Below are 23,452 nucleotides of genomic sequence, written 5' to 3' on the forward strand. Positions count from 1 at the left end.
CAACTTGATGGCATCTTTATAGTCAATACCTTTGCTGGAAGGCACAACCCTACTGAACGGGGAGCAATGCTAGCTATGGTGTGTGTATTATAGATATATAAGAAGTTATATTCCAGGTAAGGACTGGACAGGGGTAAGTAAAACGTCAGTACCCAGCACCGCTTCTCCCCAGAGCCCCAGTCAGCTGCCGTTTCACCTGGCGGCGAGGCCGGGAGCGGGGACGGGGAGGGGAAGCTGAGGTGTTTTCTTTCTCGGTGGTCCAAGCCTTGCCGGCCCAGCTCCCCCGCAGCTCCCCCGCCGGCACCACCGCCTTCCTAGGCGCCCCCGCCCGCCGCTAATCCCGCGCTTGCTTGGGCGCGGGCCGGCAGCAGCCCGCAGGCCTCGCACCTCGCCGACCCCTGCCCGGCGCTCTCCCCTCAGGGGCGGGCCTGCGCCGGCCCCGCGCACCTCCCCCGCCCCCGTTCCCCTTCCGCTCCGGCCCCACGCCCGCCAGAGGCCGGCCAGCGGGGAAGGGGGGGAGCAAGAGGCGGGGGCGCCAGGCTGGGGCGAGGCACCCCGCCGCGCTGGGCCGGGCCGGGCCTGGCCGGGCCCTGCCCGCCTCCCGCTGCCGCCGAGAGAGGCCGCCCGCGCGCGCCCTCCTGTGCGCTCTGCGCCCTCCCGCCCTGGAAATAAAGGCGGCGGGCACAGCGCGGCGGGGGAGGGGGTGCCTCGTGCGGGCCCGAGGGTCGCCGGCGGGCGGGAGCACGGCCTTGTATGTAGGGGCGGCTGGGAAGCGTCCCGGTATCTGCACCAGGATGGCCGAGTGGTTAAGGCGTTGGACTTAAGATCCAATGGACGTATGTCCGCGTGGGTTCGAACCCCACTCCTGGTAAGTGCCGTTTTTTTTTTTTTTTCCGGAGCCGCGTTACATTGCCGGGGAGGGCGCGGTGCCCGGGCGGAAGCGCGGCCGGAGGCGGCAGCGAGGGGCGGGGAGCGGCGGGCGGCCTGCGGGCTGGACTGGCCGCGGCCGGCGCGGGCTGACGCGGGCCTGTCCGCCCCGCCTGGCCGGCGCGGCTTGAAACACCCTAAATTTAGCTTAAAGTTGGTTTCACAACTTAATTCTGGGGAGCTGTTGTTTCGTTTGGGTGGTTTTTTTTTTTTTGACAGAGCAGTATCGCTGTGTTTTAGTACACTGAAAGTGTGGGAAGCACAAGTCAAGTGCAGGCTGACAGGCTCTGAAACATTAGCGTCTGCCAGAGCATCCTAATGCGGGTGAGCATAGCTGTTCTTAGCCACCCAGTTCCCGATAATTTGAGCTGAAAAATGAGCTTTCAGTCCCGATGCATCATATGACGATACAGGCTAAGTAAAGGATAAACTCTTAAGGGAGAGAGAACAACTTACGGGCCTTCAACGCCATACGAAGTAGAAGGCGGAATACTTTGGGCAGGCTCTTTTATTCCGTGCCCCATCCGGTGATCCGGCATCACAGATGGGATGGGCATGGCATAGACACAGAAGCCTGGTAGTGGTGGAGAGGGAGCTGTGGAGGGAAGGGTGGCCTGGTGGTGAACTTCTAGGAAATGCAATTGCGTACGTTGTCTGTTTTGGCTGTTCCCACAGTTACGTGGTAAATGCAAAGCACACCGCGCTTTCCACAACTGTTCATTAAAAAGCAGTGCCGCCAGGCTCAAAGGTTTTTGTAAAGTAAACGTCCATTCCTATTCCTCACTAAGGTACAAATTAGTAAAAATGAGTGCATGTCTGAGTGTAAGTTTTACCTGTAATGTTATAATGGAAAAACGCTGCCCTTGGAAACCCACATCTTTGCATACAAATAGTGTAATCCCGCTTATGTGCTGATTTACAAGCGTGTTTGTACATACAGTGAATGCTCATGCAGATTTTGTGGATGCAGTGCTGATCTTGATGAGAAGTTGGTCCCAGCTGTGTCAGTTACAGGGTGAGTTTTAGTGGCAGCTGTTCAGCATGGTGAGAAAGAAAAAAGAAAAAAATCCCACAGTTTTTACAAGAGCAGTAATCACTGACCAAAAAAAAAATAGGCAGTGTTTTTGATAAAGCAATACAGAAAACTGGTTAGAAATGCTACTGTGCCTGTAGGCACAGCCCTTTCCTGAAGAGATTTCTTTTGCAGAGAACTTCCCTCAGTCTTTTGATGAAATTGTGCTCTCTGCTTTTTGTAATGGCTTGTTAGAGCATGTGCAGATCTGGAATGGAACAGAAGATTTTTTGAACCTCTCCTGCTCTCAAGAAATATCCATAAAATCTACTGGCAGTGAGGATGTCCCAACCTCTTCCTACACTTCTCCGTAAAGAAAAGGATAATCTGCTGGTGTTACTGGTTTTTGTTTTAGGTGAAACTGGCCGGGTGGTGTAATGTGTCTTGGCTCTGGAGCTGACCATGATTTTGATTTAAGATTTTTATTTTAACAAGCAGGTGGTTTTTTTTTTTTGTTTTTTAATAGCTTCTGTGTTAAACCCTCATGAATTATTGGTGGTTGCCTTTGCAATTTGACATTCTTACATGCACTCGTTATACTCTGGCCTTTACTTCAAACAATATTGCTTTCCATTGGACTCCGTTCTGTGGATGAGTTGTTTTTCTAAAAAGGTCATTATCTGTAGGATCCTTGCCTCATTTGTTGAAGAAATTGGAGAAATATACTAACGACTAACACTGGAAACTGGAATACAAAAAGAGCTTCTTATGCAGACAGTTAAATGCTACCCTGATGAACCAGGAGTGTTTCTTTTTCCACTGCATATTTCTTGTTTGATGAGGAGCCAGTCAGTTAAAACAGATTTTTCATAAGCAATCACTCATTTTCACGTTCCTTATTTTGTGGTATCCATCTTGAGAAGCTCAGTCTGATTTGCAGAAATGCAGAGCTTTCACAAACACGGCTGAAATCAGTGTATCACCTGTATTTTAAGCAGTCTCTGAAAAAACGTTATATGTCTATGAGCAGTCAAAGCTATTTGAGATATTTAACATTAATCTTTGCGTGCCTCAATTTCCCGTTGTGTAAAATAGAGGTAATAGAAATACACCATCTCCAAAATGGGCTGCTATGAAGTAAATTCATTCCTCTATGTGAAGAATTCAGATAGACACTTAGGTAATCTGGTCATGTTAGACAAGCCCATAAGTAGAATATCAATGAATTTGGAAAATAACATTGAATAAATAAGCTACAGAGCCACGCTTTGAGCTGTGAAGACCTTGCAAAGTATTGACCACCTGATTAGCCAGCAAGAGCCACATGATGTGTGCTGAACAAGGTGGGAGTCTTACAGGAGAACAGCAAGCCATAGTTTAACTCAAAGTTGTGTCTCACTTCATAAACAGAAGGGGAGCTAACCAGTAAGAAGGCAGCCTATCGGTGAAATGTTATTTAGGTGGTATTTCAATACAGTTTAATCCTCTTTAAAAACTTTCAACAGCTTTTTTTTTCAATTACATTTTAGTGTGTGAAGGAAGCATATTATTTGTTACTTCAGTGAAACCATTTTTCCATCATTCCCGGTGACCAGTCTCTCATACTGAGGGAAAAGGTGTGAAAAGGCTGTGAAGTTCTTGGTCTACTGTGTAATGCTGTGTGTAGAATGTTCAGTAATCCCTCTGATTCTTACTGCAGACTAATTAAAAATCTGTAAAGTAAGACCAGTCTCTTACGTTAGCGGGAGTAACTGCACATAAAGTACTTGGTGATTCTTGAATTATTCTCATTTTGGGGCCTGTGCGGTAAAAAAAGAGAGGTAGACTCTATTTTCTGGATTCTTCTTGTTCTCGGGATGCTTGTTGAAAGATTACCGCTATATAGTACAGACAGCTGCGCCGATGTTTATACGTGTGTCTTTATGCAGGTTCATTTTCAACAGTTGCTGACTGTTCATCTGCTGACTGCGTCTGATCTTACTTGCAGTTTCTCACAATCGTTTCTGTTGAACTTGATAGCCACAGCAACCAAGTGTCATTAGCAACGTTAGCTAATTCTGCCTCCTCCTCCAGGGCATTGCAACACATGCTCCCAAACAGATCCTTGCAACGTTTTATTGCTTAACTATTTTTGTTGGTTTCGATGAGGAAAAAGAAGATATTTTCTGCTAGGTTAGTTCAATCCAAGCAGCGAGCTCGGGGGGATAGCGCTGTGGTCGCACGGGTTGCTTGGCCACCCCAACTGCGGCGTTGGTAGAACGGAACAAAGGTCTGCATATCACCTACTGCAGTGCAAAGCCCCGCGATTGACTTAAAGTGCTGGTGGAGGTGGGTTTAATCTTACGACCGACAGATGAGCCCTGCAAGTCTTGCCGTGGTGGCTTAGAGCATCATCACCCCCAGCATCACCAGGAGTGTTGCTCTCCCAGAGTTAGGATGGCCTAACGCAGCCATTGCGGGCTCCCGGTCTCTTCCCCTTCAGCTGCTCCTGCTCATGCCGGGCGCTTTAGCCCAAAGCCACCTTCACTGGCAGAGCAAAGGGCAGGAGCTTTGCTGTGGAGTAAAGGGCTGAGGGCAGGCGTTCCCTTCTGCCAGCTCTCATCAGGAGGAACAGTGCAGCTGGTGACACTTTACATCAGCACAGCATTATTACTGAAGGATATTAGTGAAAGCGTTAAAAGACTGGTCTGTGCACGAGATCACCCCCGGTTTGGGAACACTTTCCCTTGTGCTGGCTTTGCTGTGGTGGCAGGAGCCTCTGTAGAGAGGACGGAGCAGACAAGTCATGATTCACACTACAGCAGCAAGGTTCACCAGAGCACCTCCTAAATGAGGGGCCCTGAATGCTCTAAAATGAAGGCAGCATAAAGCAGAACGATGCAGCTGAGATCTCTGGGGTCTTAGGACATGGGTTTAAAGCACATTAACATGCATTTTTCTGGGATTGTTTTGTTTGCTTTTAACTTACTTGAATGAATTGATTTTTTCTTCCTGCCAGGGAGATGCTTTTGTCTGAAGACCATAGAAAATGTGCATGCTGTTCTGGAGACGCTTAAATGTGCAATACGAAAATGCCTTCCTTTCTCCTAATGATTTTAGGAGAACAATGCACTTTCCACATTCCTTCATTTTCCTTGATTGCTGCTTCTCCTTCAGCATCTTCCCAGCTGTGACCTTGTTTCTGGGTTGGAATTGCTACAGGACCTTTCCTTCAGACCTCCTCTGCCACATTTTTAGGTGTTTGCTGAAGTGGTTCATGCAAGAGATCACTCCCTGACCATGTGACTTGGTGGATTTGTGACACCTGTCTCTTGCTGTTTCATCATGTGTTGCAGACTTTTTCATATGGGAGTGGCATTGATGGTGGGAAGTATGGACTGCATTAATAAGTTCTGTTTTGCAGCTAATACATGTTTAATGATTGATGTGCATATATATTTTAATTTCACTTGTCCTGTTATATCTCTGCTGCTATTTTCTGTCACACTCCCACCTTTGCTTTTTATGTGCATATCAAGAAACAGATCCAGCTGGTCTAGCAGTTAGCTGCTGCTGAAAGAGGCAGAGACACCGTCTTTCCCCTGCCCTGGCTGTACTGCATGTTCCCACTGCTTTCCGCTTGCATCCCTCAGTCTTTGATTGTCAAGTAATATGTAACAAACCAACCAATTAATTTCATGTTACTTGGATCTAAAATTAATCTCTGAGATTATCTGATTATAAGAATGTTTCTGTGAAAAAAAGAAATTGTCTCCAATTCCTCATATGTGATTTGGACTCTCTAACGTAGACAATACAAATCCACTCACTGGTTTTACTCATCGCAGGGTGGCAGAGGCTGGAAGGCCCCTCTGGAGATCGTCTGGACCACTCTTCAACTCAGAGGAGGGCCTGCTTGAGTAGTGGGGTTTTTAATATCTCCAAGGACGAAGACTCCACAACCTCTCTGGGCAACACATGCCAGCGTTTGACCACACTCAGAGTAAAAAAAAAAAAAAAAAATTTCTTATGTCTTAAAAACAAGTGTTTTCTTGCATTTAAGGCATTTTTTTATGTTTAAGCTTATTTCAAACTTAGATCTATCTCCTTGTAAATCCTAAATTATTGTATATTTTCTCTGTGCTCAGGTTTTTGTTCCTAAACATCCTTGATAAAATGAAGGACCTACAAATGCCACAACACATGAGGACATCCACGGGATACATGGGTTTGCCGCCATGCACGTTTTACCGAGCGCTGTACTGAGAGAAGGACAAAACCCCTGCAAAGATCTAAGCAGGTGCTTCATTTTAGATACTTAAAGTGGTTCTTTGAGCTTTTTTTGTCCGAATAAAGACCAAAGGAGTGCAATATTTTCTTTATGAATATGTACAGTTAGTTTCATGTAAGAAACAAGCACCTATGTCTGGCTTTAGCTTATTGAAAGCCAGAGTCCTGTTAAAGCATTACTCATTGGAAGACCATTCTAGTATCATGATTAAAGTTCATGATCTGCAGGTTAGCATGCTGTAATTTGATATGAGTTTTCCTTTAAAGTAGTCTGGGAGCTATAGCGTTAACAGATGACATCTGCAACTCATAGGCTCACCTTCCTCCACTGCTATTGTCTGGCAACTCAATTACTACAGATAAAAATTCTTATTCCTGTGTTTACACAGGTGTTAGTAGTCTCCTTCCTGAACAATCTTTGCCTGCTGACTGTGGCCAATTATTCCTTGTTCTGGATTCAGAGGCTGCCTCTGAATGAGGAATTGGAAAGAGTCAACATAGTTCAGAAATCCCATTTATGTAATGCTTTCCAAATCCTTTTGTTAATATATTCAGAACAGAAATAATTGATGTATTTAATTACTATGACTTCTATCTTTCGTCGTAATATTTTGGATTATTTTTTTGTTGTTTTGCAGGATGCTTTTCTTCACTGTAAGAATAGCTGATTTCTTGGCTAAATGTAGTTTTAATTTTTATGTAGATGCTTCAATAGCCATGGTTTCCACAATCTGTGTTTTGATAGCACTATGACAGTGAAGGTTATATCTATGCCAGTTAACAAATCCTGTAGTGTTCTGTGACTGAAAACAGACTGAGACATGCCCAACCTGTTGTACTGCATTCATATGGGTGACCTGCCCCAAAAGCTATTTGACACATCAGTGAAGAAGAAATACACAAAGCAACTGGATCTACTTTTTGTGATGTCTCTGCCTGCCCAGCCCCTCTGAACAAAATATTTTCCTACAAACAAGAATTATCACGTAGGGTAAGAATTGTATGGTATGAATGCACAAGTCAAATTTCTTTAAGAGGAGAAAGCAGTTAGTGCCTCCCAATAGACAGTGCAGAGAGACATGGTGGATGAGAGAAGTTTTCTGCTCTGTATGAAATTGTTAGGGAGAGAACTTGGCCATCCACACAAGAAAAAGGACCTGTATGACACAGAAGGTAGGGTGACTGTATCCAGCTGAAGTATTAACAAGCTTGAGAGTGTTACAAAATATGAGAGAAGAATGAGGTGAGATTGGGCATCTCAGAACCATCGTTAAAAAGCTCTAAAAACAAAAGCTGTGGTTAGAGATTCTTTTCCTATGCCCGTTTCTGTTGTTTTTTCTTGGTAAGTTGCCTCAAAGAGGGGTTTAAGTAGAGTTGCAGAATGCTCCTGTTTTAGGTTGGGCTCTGCAGAGAATGTGTCAGTAGATCTTATGGTGCATGGTGATACAGCCCCCGAAAGAAACCTTTATCGGTCCTTTAGAGCCAGAGTTAGAGACAATGCCCCATATTCACCTGGAAGTCCATAACAGACTTGTCTCCATAGCCAGAAAAGGGTCTAGATTGTAATGTTAACTATCTCAGACTGTTGTTTTATTTTTTAATAACAATTATTATACCAAGGTAATCTTAACTGTCAGACTGGGATGTGTATGCTTTGCATTGTACATTGTTTCCTTTTGTGTGCTGTTTGTCATCAACAGTCTTAGCATGACTGCTTCCTGGGTAGTAAATGCATTCTGGCATAATTAAAGCAGTTCCACTTCCCTCTCGGGCAAAACCTCAGAGATGATATCTGTGGAGGGAGATGTTGGAACCGATCGAGAAGTTGCCAACTGTTATTTAATCTGTTAACCAGTACGTCAGGTACCATCTTTCTGAATCGCCATCCCTGACCGCCTCTATTAATGTTTACAGTGACCTGCTCTGGTCCATAGGTCATTACTTTGGCAACTGTAAAAAGTGAGTTAGGAAAAAGTGACTGTATTTTTTGTTGTATTTTTTAGCTCATTATATGTGTTCAGCTAAAGAAAAGGAGTCGGAGAAATCAATTTGAAGACTTGCGTTTCATCTGTGTGACAATCCATGTAAAGCAATATAACTTAATTAATTCTTAACAAGGAAGCAGGCTTCCCTTAGCAAGGTATCCATATGGGGTGCACTTTGGAGTATATACCCAATTAGCTCTGCTACTGCAGCTGATATTTATGGACATAAATTCATGGATCCGGAGCCTGTTGCTGCCACTGTGTAAGCAGATTGTTTATCACTGAAGTTTTGGACAGACACGGAAGTCTTCTTGTGTAATTAAAGTAGTGGCATCTGCATAATAGTTATACACTTAAAATTACTGTGCCTCAGCATCACCTCCCTCTATTGATCTTCAAACCGGCACAAAATGAAATTGAAAGTATAAGCAGTTCAGAAAAAAATTCCATTAAGGCCTGTAAAGATTACAGGGTACTGCGGGCTTTCTGATGCAAGGACAGGATGGCAATATTTTTTCCTGTCTCACAGGAGTGTTGTAAGAGGCATCTTAATATTATGTGATGGGAAGGGACATAAATTTATATGGATAAAATGAAATTATGCGTAAGTAGATAGCCTCTGCAAAAGAAAAGACGGAGATTATAAACACTTTGGACAGTCCTTCTCCCATGGCACCAAATAATTTTTGATGAAAACTAGCCTGGCCATAACTCTATGTAAGGGATAAATTGAATACAATTACTAACTCTTCATTGTTTGGAAAATAAAGGCCCAGTTTGCATTAGAAGGTTGAACTGGATGATTTCTTTTGGAAAAACACTTGGATCCTTTTTTCTGCATTTTACAAAGAAAGTGTAATGTCTCAGGTGGCTGCTTCATTCTGTATTTGAGCCTTCGTTGGAAAAAAGATTCAGGCATTACAAATTCTAGTACAAATATGTGGGGAATACCTTGTTTATTTCCAGGACAAATATTATTAAATGGATCTGAAAGAGAACTGTCTAAAGAGGAGTTTTACCAGTAACAGAAAAATTTTCTAAAAGGAGTGTTTCTCATCAAGCACAACCATGCTGCCTAAACAGATGCTATTTAGTGAGATGGCTGACCTTAAATCTAACTAGAACAGAAGCTTGTATTCCTTAGTTATTCAGATGAACTGCACATTTAATTTGATGACTTTATGATAAACTCCTTTAGGAGTGAAATAGTATCCCATGTTGGTTCCTTCTCATGCGCTTTGCGAAGTGGCAGCGTTGATGGATGCAAATCGAAATGGGCCCGGAGACATGAGGGGTCTGTCCCCAGCCTCCTGGGCAGGGCTGGCTGTGGCAGCACTGTGTTCCCCGGGGCAAGGATGGTTTTGGGGGACCACTCTGCAGGGGCAGCGAGGCAGTGCTGGTGCCAGAACCTGTTGCAGAGGAACCGGGGACCCTTCCTGGGGCAGTGGGGGGCCTCGACGGGCTGTGGGGTCTGGGGGTACCTGTGCAAGCCACTGAACCTGGGCTGGGTCCTTCAAAGTTGCATCGCAGCGCTTTCCATTGCCTCTTCTGTACCGTGCTGTGTGCGCCTTGGAGGTCCAGCAGGGAGTCTGGTTCTGCGAGCACAGTGTGGGGTGGAAACAGGAAAACAGTGGTTGGGGGAAGATGGGTTGGTCACCGGCAAAACAGTGTCATGCTGCACAGGGGCAGAAGCCCTGAAATACCAGGACAGAAGCCCTGAAATACCAGCTGCTCTTGGAAAGCCTTGTGGAAGTCTCCTGCCGCGGCAGAGCCCAATGTGCTGGGGGAGCTGCGGGTGGGTGGGCCAGTGGTGCTCAGCTCCTGGCAAGGGGATCCCTCTCTTCCCCATTGCTTTCTTTGCCTTTCAAAGGATTGATTTGTCCTTGCTTATACCTTGTACTAAACCCCAAATTTAGTCTGCAGGTGCAGAGATAACTTTCAAAAGGAATGAAGTGGCTTACGGTCAGCAAGGCTACCTTCTCCGCAGGTACAGCCGGTTCCTGTGTAAGAGGGAGGGCAGAGCGGAGAGCGGAGCTCAGCGGGGCGGCAGTCGGCGTGGTGTGACCGCATGCTTCAGGAGTCACACCTTGGTATGGTGTGGTTGCTGGAGCATGCCCCTGTTCCACTGTCAGGTGGCAGAAGTGTGTTTTTGTCAGGGATTTGCATCAGGAAATAAATGCCGTGGTTTAGCTGCCATGTCTGGGGAGAGCTTTCCAGGCAGGCTAGTGGGAGTGGTGCGGTTAAAACCTTAGCGTGCTTTAGATCAGTTCTTCATTTTTTTGGATGATCCTGCTCTCACCAAATTCAGTGGGAGAATTCACCCATTTAAATGGTTCTTTCATTGGCATGGCTTGTATTCGTTTTTGTTGTGTTGATCTGTCCTTTCTTTACTGCCTGGAGGCCATGAGGCGGTGGGCTGGTGGATGTCCTCAGCTGCAGGACACGGGCCATGCCGGAGATCAGAGGAGCTTCTGGCAGTACAGCGGTTTCACGGTCGTTCTGGAAGGCCCCAGAAGGCTGGGGGGGGAGGGCAGGAGGGGTCTGGTCATGAGCAGAAAGCACTGTCAACCTTCCAGCCTTACTGAACAGTTTATGCTTTTTAATTACAAGAGAAAGGGGCAGAGTGGGGGAAGGTGATACCGGCAGCATCATCTATGATTTAGGGTTGTGTGGCCACATGTCAGGGGGTCTGAAGGCTGCCTGTGTGCGAAGACTGTTGGCACAAAGTCTGGGAATCATGCAGAGTTTCAGGCATGTCCCGCCTTATGCAGAGCCAGAGAGCAGCCCAAGGGCTGTAACAAACCAGTCACTCAACTAAAAGTGGAACTATTTATGGGAGGATGTCTATTTTCTCTTGTGACTCGTGGATGTTGTCTCTTGTTCACCCAGGCTCTGAGCCCTATCAGTTTGCACTTAAATATAGCTTTCCCAGGTTCTCAGATCTGCTGTTTTCCCTGAGGAATGTCTGTTCCTGGCGCGTAGCCCTCCTTCTCTTTTATCATACTGAAAATCATCTCGCTTGCTGAGTGTTGGTAGCTTCTGGTAGATGACCGGCAGCTTAAAGATTGCCGACTACGGGACCCCTCCTCTTTGCCTTCGTATCAAGGCCATTGTGGCCCATCAGATCCTGCCCTTTCCGATGCCTTGTGCCTCCAGTTTCTTCATCGCAGCCCTTGCCATGATCCTGAAATACCCTGCCAAGCAGGGAGTGATGGAGGAGGTTTGCCTTTCTTGCAGTCTGAGGCAGGTGGTACTGGGAATCGCAGAAGCAAGCACAGGCAGAAAGGGTGTCGTTGCGGCGTGTGACGCCTACGCGTATCCAGTTCTCGTATGCCTAATTGTCACAGACAATGCCTAGGCGCGTGTGCCAGAGCTGTGAAGATCAAGTGCTGATTTGTCATGTACTCTCCAACTTAGCCAAATACTGTACTTGCAGGGAAATTTTCTCGAGAAAAGCTAAAAGATTAGACCAAATAATATCCACAGGTGACATTTAAAATCCAGATGCACAGCACTTTGTTTAACATCATTATTAGCAACTGATACAGGTACTATAAAACAGAACTTTCTTGCATGTTTTTATTTTAACTGGAATTTAATTTTCCATCTTTGAAAAAACTTGATTCCATACAATTCATCTATTAAACCAAGCCTCACACCTGCATGATTTTTTGAATCATTCAGAGCTACAATACATTTATACATTTGTTATTGCAAGTGTGCCGTGACTAGCGACTAATTTAGCTGTTGTCTCTTACGTTCTGTTATTGTCACTTCAGGTCGAAGAGATCAAAGGTCTGGTATTTTAAGGGATTTAGCAATTCTAGATAAAAACATTTCACATTCCATGCGTGTCCCATCTCTAAAGATAAGTAGGGAGCAATATGGTAAAACCCTGATATCTCTGTGGAACGGATAGTTGGAATGTAATTTGTAAAATTACCTTGCATGGTAGTTGTTTGCATTTGTCAGCGTACCTTTATTTTTTGTTTTCTGCTTGTTATAAAGCCTTTTGCACTTATTTTTTTGTACAGATTATATGAACATTTGATACATGCTGCTGTGCAGATTTTGTCACTGAAATAATTTCTTCCTGAGCACTTTGGTTCTTCAGGCAGAGTCCTATCAATGATTGTAGCTCTTGGGACTTTAAACTGAAGTTATTTTAACATACAGTAATGCTACCTGATAGTTTCCTCTGGGAATCCCACCCACTATATTAGCTGCAAACAGCTATATGAAGAATGCTGTTCTCATGGCTCAAACACTTGTAATGCTGTCCCACCCAAACTAACCTCAGCTTGAGAGTAATTCTAATCAACAAACGAGATAAGTAATGGAACTACATACTACTGTCCCTCTATTTAAAGGTATCTCTTCCAACCAAGTTAGTACTTAACTTTCTTTATTTTACACTAACAAAAATACAATCGTGTAGTTATAAAAAATACAGGTGTTCAGTTTGTTGTTGTATGAAAGAAATGCATCGCTAATTTGCTGTGAATGGGTGGTATAGAATTCTGTTAGTGCAATCAAATAAAATATGGAGTGTGAAAGGATACATTTTCCTCAAAGAAATAGAAAATTGGCTTCCATTAGGTGAAACATTAATAGCAATTTCACTAATATGAAATCTTTTTAGTGCTGCAGTTCTTTCTAGCTGCACTGTAATTTTAAACTAGAAACCATCCTAGCAATTCGTCCTACCATGATAGCAGGACTGTTTTTAAAAAGTATCATCAATCTCATCATGCATGAGCATGGATTACAAAATTCCAGAAGTGTCCCAAGTTATCGCATCATGATAAAGCCGGATATTTTTATTTGATGGGAGTCTTTGGATAATTTCTTCCGTGATGCTTTTCCCCCTCATTTCCATACTGCTGCTGCTGGCATTTTGTACCAGATGCTGTTCTGTCATGAAAGCAACTTCTTCCTGATGTTTTTTGCGTCTGAAAACTTGTCTACCTTTCCAAAGTGTATCAGTTTGTCCAGTAAAATCTATTTCCTATTTATTGTGGAATCATAGAATGGTTTGGGTTGGAAGGGACCTTACAGATGATCTTGTTCCAATCCTCCTGCTATGAGCTTGGAACTTTTCTTTTAATGACTTTACATGGCCATAGGTTGGAACTAGATGTTTTCTTCAAATCTTGCTCCTTTTCTATGATTAGGCCACCCCAATGACAACATATCTTTGCATCCCTTGTGCCCCACATAATCCATTATTGGTTTTGCTTAAACATGGTGCTGACCTTCTGTGTGCCAAATGTGGTTAATGGAGGTGAGGTGACGTGGATTTGATGCTGTCTTATTCATTTGCTATCTGCACCTCTTGGGGAGTCTGACTGTATTTATATTCCTATGAAAAATCTATAAAAGTGGGGTCAGGTAATGCTACTGCAGATAGCTGGCCCCATTGCTGACACATACATAAGCAGAGAGAGAAAAGGCCTGTTGCATTTCAAAGAAATAATAGGTATCTGCCTTCTCTGTGGGATTAGAGAGAAACCAGTGCATTACATGTAAGAAAAGTATGAGCTTGTTGTCAGCTGGTGATATTGCTGCTTCCCTCCCCTCACATACAGCAGCAACCGGATGGATGAAGGCAGTGGCCCTGCCCCTGTTTGCAAGGGAACTTTGCTCTACCCTGGGCAATCCAGGTGTTTGACAGCTCTAGGTTGGTATCTGCTGCTTTGGGTGGGATTCTGCTGCCTAAATGTAGCCCTGTGGGTGCCACCTGAGATGCCTCAGGCGCCTAGAGGTGTCTTGTCAGTCCCACATGTCAGTTCTTCTTGGGTGGCTAAATAGGACTCGATACCAATGTGTAGATTACTAATCCTTTTCTTGTGTCTGAAAACGATATGCAAGGACAAGGGCAGGTGGAGGTTGCATCCACTGGTTTTGTTGCGTGGATCCATTCAGCCGTCTGCTTTGGGCTCTCATCATACTTCTTCCATAGCAGTTCTATGCTTGAGTAGGTATAGTGGTGGCCAAAAGGGGCGATGCTTTTACCTTCTCTGGCCTTGGCATCACTCTGCCGCTGCTCCTCTTGGTGCTGGAGCAGCTGGCTGTGGAGTCAGCTGAAAAGCAGTGCTGGAGAGGCAGACCCGGCGGGAACATGCGAGTGAGAAAGGAATGCATCTGTTGAGCTGGCAGCTGCCCTCTGGCTCAGCCCTGTCGCAGAATTGCCTGGTTCAGTACCTGTGTGGCCCCGCAAGTTGCCTTGTCTTTGGCTCTACAAATCCAAAGCAATTGAGCTGTTCAGGAACAAAGTGGATCACCAAGGTCGTAAAGGGCAAGTATTGTCTGAAGATAAAGCATTCACAGTCTGAGGAGCTGGGACTGCGAAGTTAATTTCTAGGGAAGATTAAATGAGTTGGAAAGCAGAGCTTTCTGAGGATGTATTGCAACGTACGTTCTTTCACAAATTTCTTCCCCCAGAGCCCCCTGGCAATCTGCAGACTTCCCCAGACTAAACCTAAGAGCCTTCCTATAAATAAAGAAGGGACAGGCTCGGGGGGCAATCTGGACCTCTGTGAAAAGCTGCTTTGTGCCAGTCTGCAAAGGCTGGAAACTTTGTACGCAGCAGAGCTATGGGTGCCGACAGGAACAGCTCCTCCAGCTGCTTTGTCTCTCTGGTGGGAGAGTGAGCGGCTGGATCTGCTGGTGGTTCTGAGACCCTGCAGATCTGAGATCCCTAAGCTGCTCTTGCCCGCAGCAGAGGGAGACTGGCAAAGTTACTGGGGCATCCAGCAAGTGTAAAGCTTGGTGTAGCATTAGGGGCTCGCTCTCCGTAGCCACTTTCTGCCTTTTGTGGTGCAGGAAGGTGGATGGTTTCCAGCTGAAGCAGTTGATGGAAAATTCCTGCTAAGGAAGAGAAAGTAGAAGCTTAGCTCTGGTAAAGACTCTCATGATCAGCTGGGGCCAAACCTAGCGAGGCCATGGCGTGGGCTGGTGCCATCCCACTGTGCCTGTTGTCTGTGAGAGATGCAGAGATGCTCCTGCTGCTGTCAGGCCGGGGGTGGTGAATCAGGGATCCTCACCGCTTCCCTGGTTGTTCCCTTCTCACTGCACCTAGTGAAGAGCAGGAAAAAATCAGAGCTCAGCACAGAAACCAAGCTGGGCACGGTTAGTGTTTGGAGAGGAGGCCCTGTAAGGAGAATGCAGAGAGCATCTGAATTGCTTGACCGCCCACATAAATACTCTACAAATAAAGTTGTGAGGTTTAGTTAGAAATTTGATGCTGGAATGCTGTAATCTTGCATGTATATAGGGGAGAGCACCCAAAAATTAGTATTACCTTAATTATTAGTGACAGCTTTGGCTGAATTTGAAAGTATGTCCTAAAGGTGAAAAGCAATCCTCAGATTAACAGGGTTTCTGGATCAGCCCTAGGGCTTGTAGGCTTCCTCAGGCATTGTTGAAAAGATTTTGTTTTCCTTCATTTTTCATACTCAAATTTGGTAACATTTCTTTCCTGTTGCTAGCGTTACTATGCCTCTGTTTATTGATTGCTATTCCTAAGAACAAACCCAGGCTTCATCTTTTGTGGGAAAAAGAGGTGGAGTGGGAAAACAGAGGAAGGGCTTTTGGAAGATTTGGGGCATTTGATGATGTTACATATGAGGCCAACAGCTATTTTAAAAAGAGCTATTCAAGTGGTTTATTTCTGGCAGGAATGGAGGAGCCTGAAGAAACCCTTCCCTGCTTTGCTCGAAGGCTCGGGATGTTCTGCCTGTTGTATTTCTCCCTCTGCCGCACACGTTATCTTCTGCGGGTGTCGGCAGAGGGTTTCGTAACACACTGCTTGTTTCACTCTCTCGCTCCGAGATCCGAGTGCAGCTTTGCACTTTGCATCTTTATAAATAAATCACCAGTTTTCACAAACGAGTCATCTATTGTTCGAGGTGGGCAGAATATTTTAATGGCATCTAAGTTAAGAATTGTGATCTTTAAGTTTGTTTTGTATTTTTGACCTGCTGTAGTTACAATTTGTGTCCAAGGAGGTATAAAGAAGAAATAGGACAAAAAGCCTCACTGTCCTGCAGTTGTAACAAAGACACACGTATCCTTGGTATTATTATTCATGACTCTTGGTGTAATCGTAGGATGGAGGAGTTGCATTCTTTGGCACCTGAGGTGCTGGGCACTGCTGAAACACAGGACTGAAATGGCCCAGAGCTTTTACCTGACACGAAATAACAAATGGAGGTAGGCAGCAGAGCATAGGGAAACAGCCAGATGTTAGGATGTGAAGAGATGCTGATGTACCCAGAGCTTGCCTGGTTTCCTGGCAGTGTCAGCTGGTCACTGTGGAGCTGTTCCTGCTCCCTACAGACCATGCCACAGAAACAGCTGGAGGCAGGCTCACTCACAGCACATCTGCTTAAGTCCTGGTCAGAGTGGTTGGCTGTGGGCATCTCGTAACATACATCTCAGGGCCTGTGGTTCTAATAGCTGTCTCTGTGCTATAGTAAGAACACATAATTGAGACTTCGCTGATGCTTTTTGGCAAAGAAGACCCCTTTGGGCTCAGCACTGCACTGGGAGACATCCAAGGTTTTGATTTACTCTCTTTTTTGGAGTGGGACCTCCAGGAGCAGCCACGCGCCTCATTCCACGCTCAAAATAGCAAAGCTCTTTCTGTGGACGAGCAAACTCTCCCAGTTCCCGAGGAAAGAAATACTACTAAATAGTATGGTGTGGGCTTCAGTACCACACATAGGCAGGGTGGACACACTTCAAGATATGAAACAAAGAAGTTAATGGTTGTTTAAGAAAAAGTGAACGAACGTGATAGATCAAACAGGAATAAAGGCACCTCTCCTGGCCAGTGCCACCAGCTTGGCTGAGGGCAGGTTGAGATGCAGGGCTGGCTGCATCAGGAGAGCAGAAACGTGCACAGGCACAGGACAGAGGGCTGCCTGGGGCTGTAGGGTCCCTGGCATGAAGGGGATGTCTACATGCTTGTTGAATCCCACCCAGAGAGTCCAAGGAACAGTGTCTCAGGGAGTTTAATGCACACAAACTCTTTAAACAAACACAGTAATGAAGGGAGGGGGGTGGAGGGTGAGCCCGCAGGGGTCTTTGCTAGGAACTCTGCTCTTGTATTTAGTAACTTCAGCAAAACTTTCCCTGTGAGCATTTGCATCGCTAGCACGCCATCCAGTTGCTGAAACCAGTCTTCCACTGTACTCCCCCTTGTCACATCGCTTGTCAGGACCATTTCTGGTCTGATGCTGGCAATGTGTTGCCAGCTGGTGATTGCTACTTCGGGGCAAGGACAGATGATTTTATATTTCGTAACGAATGTTTCACAGGATTTGCTAAAATGAAGGCTTGTTCCCAGCTGGCTTTCCCAATCGTACAACTTGGTTTGCTGTTGTCTTTTTTTCATGTTCACAGCATCATATTTCAGACTAGATTTAAACTCCAAATTTGCCAGAGCTTGGATACATTTGTGTTTTGAATATACTTTGGTCCTTCTAACAACTTTTTACAGCATTTGTCAGATCACATTCACAGAGTTTTAAAACATACCTTCCATCCCAGGCCAGACACAAGATGTAAGGTTGAGGGACTTTGTTGCTCTGTGTTGTCATAGTGTCGAGCTCAAAAGCACCTGATCCTGGCTGAGCGAGCCCTTTGGTGCTTCTGTGCTATAAATAATAGTGTCGTTCTGTACCTGGTAGATGTTTTTTCACGATGAGTCTGCAAGGACTTGAAGCTTAAGTGCTGGGTTATTATGTTACAATTATGTTATAAAAGTGTAACATAGTGGATGCTCTTAAGAAGATTCTTGCGCTCACACGGTAGGAAATTTCTCTGGAAATGCCAGTAAGGCTTTATTTTCTGAAATGCAACGTCCACACACGAGTTATTTCCCAGCAAGGAGAAACTCCGGCACCGCTTGCTTTCCAAATGCTTGGCCTCTGCGAGTCACCTCTGGTTAGATACATCAGCCATGTGTTAAGGGGTTTTGTTGCTCCCTCATTTTCTTCTGACAGTAACTCCAAAAAAGGCTTTTTCAGAGTAGGAAAATTGTTTCAGTCATCTTTTTCATTCAGTTTTGTGGTCTCTTTCTTCATTTCAGTCATTAAGGACTTGGCAGGGCTGAACTTCTTTTTTGGTTTGGAAGACAGCTTTGGTTTGGAACATCCCAGAATAAATGATGTCCAAAAGTTTCCTCTTTGTCTGCTGTGATTTCAAAGCAATTTTCGTGGCTCAGTTCAGGACTGCTTAATAGAAGAAAATGGAGCAATAATTACTGCCTGCAGAGCTTCTAGCACAGCAGTTATTAAACTAGCTGCAAAATAATTTAAGGAACCAGCAAATCTCTCTTAGAAAATGTCTCATTCCCTTAAGAACTGCGTGCTTTGAGCCAAACGCTTTCCTTGAGCTGGGGTGGCAGTTCCCGTGGTGGTCGGACGGCAGCCGCAGCCCCAGCGTGCCAGGCGTGGGGAGAGCGAGGGGACCCTTCGCAGCCCTGCCTGCCTGAAGCTCGCCCCTGGCCGTGCTGCCTCTCCTGGCTCCCCATTGCTGCTGGAAATCTTGTCCGTGCACAATTTTCAAACCCTGCCAGTGACTGGGAAAAAAAAAAATGGAGTACTTATACCCCTGCGAAGCCCACAGCGCTCACTAGGTTCAGAGCTCAGTCTCGGCCCCAGCTGCGCAGAGCGGACAGAGCTGTCTCAAAGGGGCGGCCAAGATTTCCTGCTCATGAAGGGGAATTTCACGAGGGACGGGGACAAGAGGCTTCGGTCAAGACAATTTAAACGATGACCTGAAATAGCTTTGACTGTACCTTGCAATAACTGACCTCATTCAGGCTGAATCTTCATAAAATGTGTGTGAAAATGTGAAGCAGTGCGGAGTGAGATTACCCAGAAGCCTTCTCCTGGCTGTAGGCTGTCTGGCCGTGGCCGAACGCCCGAGGGTTTGCTTGGGGCGGCGAGAGCGTGGCTGCGCAGCTTCTGGGTTGCAGCCGGAGGGGTCGATGCCGAAGCGTTTCAGGGCTGGCTCTTGCCTTGGCCTTCGTAACCACCTGGGGCCTTGTGTGATTCAGGAGGGCAAAGCCACAGGCTGCCAAGTCTGGTCTACCGGCGAGTTTAATCGGGCGGAAGGTGTTTAGTAGGTGGGAAAACTGGACTTCCCATCTATAGCACAGGTTTTTGCTAGTTCTTTTGGCGTCCCAGGGGGTGCAGTTTTCCCAGTAAAGAGATTAATGAATGGTGTTTTCCAGCAGACAGAGATTTTATTAACACTTGTGCAATCTTGTATGTAAAATCTCAAATTCTACTTAGGGAACTTCTTACACGGTCGAGTACAAAGCATCTGTGCTGATCATTTATGAGGAAGTAGCAAAGAAATGATGATGTGCATGAAGATTTGAAGTGAGGCAAGCAAATGTAAAAAATAATGATTGTTTCTGAAAAATTGATTTGTTTCATTCCTCTTTTGCGTTTAAGTTGGTTTGTGTTCATTCCGTAATGGGAGGAGTCACATGGAATTACTTCTTAAGTTTGGTGAGAATACACTGCGTCTCCTCCCCCTGCCTACCCCTAAAATAAAGACTTACAAAGAAACACCCTTTCCATACTTTGCACCAATAACTACTTTTGCAGAGTGGTGAGTGCTGTCATTTTTAAAGTATTTCCAAATTGTCTTTGTCCAACGATCGTATTATTTCACTCAATAAATAACACTCCTATGATGGAAGGTGTTTTTTTTTTCCCCACTGCAAAGAGTGAACCAAGTTACTAAAATTAAGTAAGTTACCCAAGTTCCTATGTTGTGTTAGCACAGGAACCCTGTTTCCTATTATAACCCCTAATAGATAAACTTGCTAAAAAATGTACTTATGCTAGAAGTGTACAAGCATTAGGTATTTGTGTCTAGCCACTAAACAAACCTATGCTGGTGTATAGCATAGGCTATTCAAACGAGAATGGAATGGGACTGAAAAAAATAGCCAGGAGTAAAAGAAATAAACAGAAAGGCTAAATAAATAAACAGAAACTGACTTGTGTTAGGAGTGACTTTGACTAAGAGCTCACACCTGCCCTTGCAGAGGGTTGCCTCATGGTGTGGGCCAAAGGTTCCTGCCTTGCACAGGCATTTTTGTTGTTGATGGCTTTCTTTTTTCCAAACCTCTGCTGCAGTTAAGAGAGCTATGTTGGGAGGGTAAATTGATTACTATAATTGTTCATTAATGCACTCTTATTTAATGTACTTTTAGAGGTTATATTCTTTAGAATGGTGATAAATTATGGTAGCTTCAATTAATGTCACTGCAGCTAAAGGGATGTCAGCATTTCTATTAATACAATTTTCTGGAGTTTTACAATGAAGCCATAAAAAATTGCTGAAACTTAAGATAGAAGGTTTCAGTGTATATTATGGACATAATCTGATCTGATCGATAGATACATTGAATCTAATGAGATAAAAATAGAGTGGAGAGAATCTACTGAAGATACAGATCCCAGCTCGTAGAAATGGAAGTATATGCTAAGGGGAATACACCGCTTTCTGTTTGTGTTAGGCAGAAAGAGGAGACAGCGGTGACACAGAGATGGTCAGGTGGACCTGCGGCAGTGCAGGCGACGGGCGCTTTCCTCGGAAGGCATCTTGCACCCCGGGCTCATGGTTTTATGGTGATTGCCTGCTGCCCTCTGCCCCAGTCCAGCCCTCTCGCTTTCTATACCTGGTGCCCCCTGACGTACGGTTAACTCTGTGTGGCAAAGCAGGCTTGAACTTATTAAGATGTGTTACCGTGCCTACCACAACAGGGCTCTAATTCTTGGAGGACCTCGGAAGGAGCTTAGACACAAAGGCAGCTGAGCTTGCAATAAAAATATGCAATCTGATGTTATAATTGGATCCCAAAGTAAGGACTTGAGGGTAGGAAATGCTGTCCCACTGTTAAAAATGGTGCTAAGACTGATTTTGAATGTTTTAGTGTCAGACAATTAGTTGAACAACAAAGCTAACTCTAAAGCGCTTAGATTACAGAAGAAGAAAGGGAAGAGAGCAAGCTAACTGTCTGCCCAGTGGACTAAAGCCATTCAAAGGTACTACCAAAGGAGCTGCAGATAAAACTGACCCAAGCTTTTAGAAAAACTTGATCATTTTCCTCAGGAAAGGAACATACAGAGAGAGAATGTTTATTTAATATGTCTTTTTATGTATTTTTCTCCTCAGATAAAAGATAATGAAAATAGTGAGGGACTTGTACTGACTGGTTAGTGCAGTATGTCACTGAATATGTTCACCGAAGCACCAAGGAGCTGTTATTTGAGTTTGGATGCAAGTTCTGTAGGAGAAAATTGTCTGCTGAGTAACCGCCTGCCTGATCAGTTAACCAAGAGAGACAACACGATGGGCTATGCAGAAAGGGACAATAAAGATACTCTGCTTACAAAGCAATCCATTTGGTATCTCATGTTTTTCAGAATATGGAATGGTTTGCTAAAATCATGACAAAACATTGACAAATGGGCACGTGCATTATTACAGCAGTCAGTCTCAAGGTAATGAGACACAAGAAATTCCTAGTTATATCGTAATCCTATCAACTATGAGTGTATTCTAAAAATAGAAATACTAAGAACAAAGAAAAGACAAGGAGACAAGGTAAGATGAGCTCAGAGCCTCACAGCGACGTTGTTTTCATGACTAAGGAATAAAGTGTTTATTTACTTTGGACATAGTTCAAGGGCTCCACATCTCCATATTTCTTCACAGTTTCTTTTTCTGTATTCCCCTTGTCTTTCCTTTCTTGATGTTATCTGTGTGGTTCATGGACTTTTCCTTTCTTTTCGTAATTATAAATTATACAGAAAGGTACACTGTGCCACACAGTCCACATGATATTAATGCTCTGCAGCAACCAAGATATTTGTAGGTGAGTGTAGAAATACAACTGGGTGGAGACTTTGACCTTAAAATTGGTCTAGTCATTATTTTCTAATTCTACCAATCACTACAATACAAAATTAGAGACCCAGAGCATACACACGTACAGAATATTAAAGATTAGGGTGGGTTTTTTCCCCCTGATGGACTTGTGCCTAAAGACTCAGATATAAAAATTACAGCCCTTGCACTGAGAAGACTACACTCTAACTAGTTCGGAGAACTTGGGCTTTGATCAGCAGCTGAGTGAGGATGGCTCTGGAGAGAAGCGTGTTTGACACACACCAGGAAAAAATTCTCCTGCTTCCCTGAGGTAGTGTGCAGTCTTGTTATCCTGTTACCCTGCTGCTGGTGCTCCGCAGTTCAAAGAAGATAATGGTACTACTTCTGTCTAAAACAGAGAAAAAAATACAAAAGGAGGAAAAAAGAGAGAAAAAGGAAATGCTATCAGGTTAAACTGAAATGTGGGGTTTTTCTGAGAAATAATTCGTAGGTGCTTTCAGAGCAACAGTATAATAATCAGGACCTTGGGCTTACACACAGGGATTTGAAACGGGATATACCCGCTCTCTGCTCCCGCTTATCAGCTTGACTGCAGCTTTCGGCGATCAAAGTTATTGCTACCTGACAGCGGTCTTGGGTAACCTCTGTGAAGTGACTAATCCCCTCAGCGCAGCCTACGAAAGAAAGAAAGAAAGAGAGGCCTTTCTTCCACTCAGCGTTTCCTTGTGTTAGGCAGGGCGATGCGGCGCTTTGGGATCCCCGGGCCCTGCACCCCTGCTGGGTACCCAGCAGTGAGAAACGACCATTTTCGTCTGTGCTGGCTCTTGAGGGTGCACTGGGTTACCTGGGTTGTTACGCCTCTCGTGCCGGTCATGGAGGACCTGTATGAAAAGCAGCCAGATTACATCTGGATTCTGGGCTTCCAGGGTATGGGTGTTTTTTCCATCGGTGAGCAGCGAGGGTGGAGGTTCGGCGTGCAGAGGGAATGCACGGGATGGGGCGGAGAAGACATCTGTTCAGTCAAGAGCAGCAAGGCAGAAAGCAAGGAACAGGTGGTACTCCTCAAACCACGAATGTTATGTTGGTAGTACAGGCTTATGGGCATAATGTAAACAAACAGGCATAAACACAGACCATACCTTCCCAACATATGCAGCCTGCTGCTCAGCACTGCCTTGCGGTTAGACACTGGTAGGTATCCATATCGGTGACTTTAGAGTGTTTGTCATCCAGGATCTGCAGTTCTCAACAGGTTCACAACTTCGGTCATCACAACACTTTGGGTGATTTATTATTATCTCTTTACAAGTAAGGACCATTAGTGACTTCATGCAGT

General features: G+C 44.9%; 1 long non-coding RNA gene and 1 other non-coding gene across 2 annotated transcripts; both read left to right on the plus strand.

Moving 5' to 3' along the window:
* Positions 1-788: 788 nt before the first annotated feature.
* TRNAL-UAA (transfer RNA leucine (anticodon UAA)) lies at positions 789-871 on the plus strand. The gene has a single exon. It is a non-coding gene; the product is annotated as a tRNA-Leu (tRNA).
* Positions 799-21,570, plus strand: LOC142365540 (uncharacterized). The gene is made up of 4 exons (XR_012766486.1): positions 799-868; positions 5,767-5,921; positions 6,067-6,218; positions 21,400-21,570. It is a non-coding gene; the product is annotated as an uncharacterized LOC142365540 (long non-coding RNA).
* The last annotated feature ends 1,882 nt before the right edge of the window (positions 21,571-23,452 follow it).

Source organism: Opisthocomus hoazin, chromosome 2, assembly GCF_030867145.1.
Source record: "Opisthocomus hoazin isolate bOpiHoa1 chromosome 2, bOpiHoa1.hap1, whole genome shotgun sequence".
Taxonomy (NCBI): Eukaryota; Metazoa; Chordata; class Aves; order Opisthocomiformes; family Opisthocomidae; genus Opisthocomus; species Opisthocomus hoazin.